Source organism: Labeo rohita, unplaced genomic scaffold, assembly GCF_022985175.1.
Source record: "Labeo rohita strain BAU-BD-2019 unplaced genomic scaffold, IGBB_LRoh.1.0 scaffold_1200, whole genome shotgun sequence".
Taxonomy (NCBI): domain Eukaryota; kingdom Metazoa; phylum Chordata; class Actinopteri; order Cypriniformes; family Cyprinidae; genus Labeo; species Labeo rohita.
The window spans coordinates 19,980-25,183 of NW_026127341.1; the positions used below are offsets into that span (position 1 = coordinate 19,980).

Genomic DNA, 5,204 nt, shown 5'->3' on the forward strand with positions numbered 1-5,204 from the left:
TGATGGCTTTGCTAATTTTCCTTAATAAAGTACACTTTCATAAAAATTGTAAATCTAACAATTTTCTAAATGTAGAAAACTTCTTGTTTCGGTAATGATAATCAAAATGTTGTGTTAACATTCTGACAACAGAAATTTTAACATTTACCCTAGAATACTGTTGTGGAGGGCAAGTTTCATAGTTAGAATTTGACCAAAACTAGACTGTTTTAGACCAGCTGTTTATGTAGTACTTTTGCGTAATCTTGGTGTGGTTTTCCAACTCATTCGTATTTTTTCTTACTCAATCTCATACTCATTCTCATTTCAATCACTTACCCTTTTAGAGACTGTTGACATGGAAGTGGATGAGATGGATGGATGTTCGCAAGATGAAGGTATATTTGTACAATTGTTAAAAAAAAAAAAAAAAAAAAAGTAATGAATGATCTAATTTAAATAATCAGCAGTTAATTACCACATGCTATTAAATGTAGATATTATTGCACACACATCTTTACAGGATTCTGCGTATTTGGTTTTTGCTTTAAAGGGTCATGAAACTCCCATTTTAAGATGATCATTCACACCTAAGATTTGAAAAACAGAGATTTGTTGATAAATTTATGTTGGTAAATTTATGTTGGTAAATCTTAATCCAATCAGTGTAATATCGCCCTCTCTCACTCACTCACTCACTCAATTTTTTTTTTTCAAATTCTCTCTCTTCACACTTAGATGACTTCACTCCAGAAGTTGAGAGTGTGACACAAAAACCTCAACGGCACATCTGAAGAAGTCACCCAGAAAGAGAGGTGAGCTCGGAGAATTAAAGCAAGCGTACAAAATATAAAATCATTTATTTCAGAATAAAGTATGCATCTTAATTACTGCAAATTGATGATCACAATCTAAAATTCTGGTTAAAGTTGGTTTGCAGTTGATACTATTTCATGTTTAAATATGCTCTAAAATAACAGGTTTCATCACAATGACTCTTCCGTCTCGTGTTGACTGTGCAGGTCTGCCAGAGCCACTGCATGAGGAAAACACTAGTTATAACATCACAAATAACTCTGCATTATAACTACATGTAAATATGTTTGGTAACACTTTACTTGAAGGGGTGTTCATAAGTCTGTGATGAAACCTTTATAATGGTGACATGACACGTGTCATGAATATGAAGGAGATTTTATGCATTCTTATGACAACTGTCATGTGTCTTTTGCTCATTTATAACGCTATAAATACAAAGGTGACATTGTTTATGACGACTTGATATAAATACATCACAAGCTGTTTTTGTCTTTTTCATGACAACTTGACATTACCAAGACAACAAAACTTATCATAAATCTGTCATAAACATGATTGTCATGAAGCCATTATTGTCATGAATTTTATAACTGCATCATTAATATTTTTCTTGACCTCAACTACTGTTACAAGCTGAATTTGTCATTAAAATGTTAAATATTAATGACGCTGTTATAAAATAGTTTGACACAGTAATGACACTTTCAATGTGACATTTTAATGACAAATTGTTTGTTCCACTGAAAAAGTGATCCGAAAAATATTCATGACACAATTATAATGGCCTCACAACAATTGTTTATGACAGATTTATGACAAGTTATGTTGTCTTGGTAATGTCAAGTTGTCATGACAAAGATGTATTTAAGTTGTCATAAACAATGTAATCTTTGCATTTAAAATGACATGAGAGTGAATGACACTTAATGACAGTTGTCATAAGTATGCATAAAATCTCCTTTATAATCATGACACGACACGTCATGAATATTAATGTTTCTTGACAGTCTTATGAACACCCCTTCAAGTAAAGTGTTACTATATGTTTTATTGTAATTTAATGTTTGACATGTACTTACTGATTTAATATATCCTCATCTTTCTCTATCCATCAGTCATCTGCTGCGTGGATTTGTTATCCATATTGACACAAATCTATATGGATAACAAATATTTGCAGATAACAAATATATATGGCAGTTAATACAAGTACACGTGACTACTTACCAATTTAACATAGCTATACTCCTTGTCTGCATGATGAGTCTCCCGCCGTCTGCCCGAGCTGCTGGACACACAGGAGAAAGTTCAACCTTGACTGGGAAATTGAGTATCTGCTCTGATGTCTGCAGAAAAAAATATATAAAATTTAACATAAATGTTCTGAGCTTGTGTTATTTGAAAGTTTGAAATGGCATACATATTTTAAGTGTATAAACATTTTTAACATCTACCTACCCATTTAACTTGTATAACCATATAACAGCTTTAATTGTCTCAAGTCTCTCGATCTGTCATTTCCACTGCCTGTGGAGGACACAGTCTATTATTAGCACAGCTTTTAAATATGAGAAGTACTTTGCAAATAATATTAGAATAAAACTAATTAAAGTGTATAGATTTACTTACCAATGAAATGTTCTCCTGTGTACAGCCGCTGCTTAACAGAAATTCTTTATAAAAACCAAATATTTATTGTTTGTTACTACAAGTCAGCAGGCAGAACATTGACCATGAGCAATCATATTATGCAGAGAGCAAATACTTCAACTAAATTGAGATTTGAGTTCTCACCCGTTTAATTTATGGTGCCAAAATATATAATATTGTAAGTAATAAGTTGTGATAACTTAATGTCTTTAGTAGTCTCACGTAGCAGAAGGTCTGGGAACTTTGGCCGCTTTGAAATGTGTAAATGTCCCCACAGACGGGAATGCAAACAGTGAATCATTTACAAACCTCTCAAACAAGTAAAAATAAAAACGCTTGAATGTCTTTTAAACCGTCTATACCGTAAACTATACCGTCTCTATTCCGTACTATACATTAGGAAAAATATGAAATGCAGACTGTAAAACTCATTGCTGAATTATTTTGTTGTCATATGAAAATGGCAACAGGATGGTTTTATAAAGTATATGTTAATGTGCTTCATTTTCACTGGAGGAAACCGCTGTGGTGTGACTAATGCGCAATTTTCAAACACATCAATTTTTAACTTCTCATTTAACTTCTCATTTGTTTAAACACTTAATGTCGCCAATAAATGTTTTCTGTTTCTTCTGTATTACGGTCATTCCATCAGGTGTGCAGACAATGAAAGATCTCTATAGCTGTTTACTCAAAACAGCAGCTGGTTTCCCAATCCCCCTTGCTGTATCCTCACATTATCTCTTGGAAGTATGTCTGGCAAAGGTCTGATTTGTCCAGACAGAAATCTGCTTTTGGATCAATGTTCTTTGTAAGTTTTTCGATGCTCTGACTTCAAACGAGACACTGAGACAAAAGTGGTTACGAAATCTCCGCTAAAAATCAAGTCGCCAGATTGCCCTTATACTAGAATGAGCCTGATTCACAAACTCGACCCACAAACTCAAACATATCTCATCAACCAGGTGAAAAGCCTTGCATTCCTTAACTGCAAGTCACTTTATATGAAAGTGTCTGCTAAATGAATAAATGTAAATGAAACATGCCTATGGCAAAACGAAAGCACCGTTCAAATCAAGACAGCACCACATGCGAGTTTGGGTTCAGTTTCCTCATGATTTCACACACGAAACCACAATGATGGTAATGCAAAACCTAGAGCATACATATGAGTTGGACTACTTAGTACATGTAATGTAGTCAGTTCACTGTTACTGGAAATCGATTTTCAACACAATTTTTTGTGTTATATTTACATGTACAGACGCTGGTCATATAATTAGAATATCTTCAAAAAGTTGATTTAGTTCACTATTTCCATTCAAGAAGTGAAATTTGTATAATGTATACATTCATTCCACACTGACTGATATATTTCAAGTGTTTATTTCTTTTAATTTTGATGATTATAACTGACAACTAATGAAAACCCCAAATTCAGTATCTCAGAAAATTAGAATATTCCTTAAGACCAATACAAAGAAAGGATTTTTAGAAATCTTGGCCAGCTGAAAAGTATGAACATGAAAAGTATGAGCATGTACAGCACTCAATACTTAGTTGTGGCTCCTTTTGCCTGAATTACTGCAGAAATGCGGCGTGGCATGGAGTCGATCAGTCTGTGGCACTGCTCAGGTGTTATGAGAGCCCAGGTTGCTCTGATAGTGGCCTTCAGCTCTTCTGCATTGTTGGGTCTGGCATATCACATCTTCCTCTTCAAAATACCCCATAGATTTTCTATGGGGTTAAGGTCAGGCGAGTTTGCTGGCCAATTAAGAACAGGGATACCATGGTCCTTAAACCAGGTACTGGTAGCTTTGGCACTGTGTGCAGGTGCCAAGTCCTGTTGGAAAATGAAATCTGCGTCTCCATAAAGTTGGTCAGCAGCAGGAAGCATGAAGTGCTCAAAAACGTCCTGGTATACAGCTGCGTTGACCTTGGACCTCAGAAAACACAGTGGAGCAACACCATCAAATGACATGGCACCCCAAACCATCACTGACTGTGGAAACTTTACACTGGACCTCAAGCAACGAGGATTCTGTGCCTCTCCTCTCTTCCTCCAGACTCTGGGACCCTGATTTCCAAAGGAAATGCAAAATTTACTTTCATCAGAGAATATAACTTTGGACCACTCAGCAGCAGTCCAGTGCTTTTTGTCTTTAGCCCAGGCGAGACGCTTCTGACGCTGTCTGTTGTTCAAGAGCGGCTTGACACAAGGAATGCGACAGCTGAAACCCATGTCTTGCAGACGTCTGGGTGTAGTGGTTCTTGAAGCACTGACTCCAGCTGCAGTCCACTCATTGTGAATCTCCCCCACATTTCTGAATGGGTTTTGTTTCACAATTCTCTCCAGTGTGCAGTTATCCCTATTGCTTGTACACTTTTTTTTCTACCACATTTTTTCCTTCCCTTCGCCTCTCTGTTAATGTGCTTGGACACAGAGCTCTGTGAACAGCCTCTTTTGCAATGACCTTTTGTGTCTTGCCCTCCTTGTGCAAGGTGTTAGTGGTCGTCTTTTGGACAACTGTCAAATCAGCAGTCTTCCCCATGATTGTGTAGCCTACAGAACTAGACTGAGAGACCATTTAAAGGCCTTTGCAGGTGTTTTGAGTTCATTAGCTGATTAGAGTGTGGCACCAGGTGTCTTCAATACTGAACCTTTTCACAATATTCTAATTTTCTGAGATACTGAATTTGGGGTTTTCATTAGTTGTCAGTTATAATCATCAAAATTAAAAGAAATAAACACTTGA

At 36.0% G+C, this 5,204-nt stretch overlaps 1 long non-coding RNA gene across 1 annotated transcript; it reads left to right on the forward strand.

Moving 5' to 3' along the window:
* Positions 1-333: 333 nt before the first annotated feature.
* Positions 334-1,095, forward strand: LOC127157806 (uncharacterized). The gene is made up of 3 exons (XR_007825998.1): positions 334-377; positions 733-794; positions 960-1,095. It is a non-coding gene; the product is annotated as an uncharacterized LOC127157806 (long non-coding RNA).
* The last annotated feature ends 4,109 nt before the right edge of the window (positions 1,096-5,204 follow it).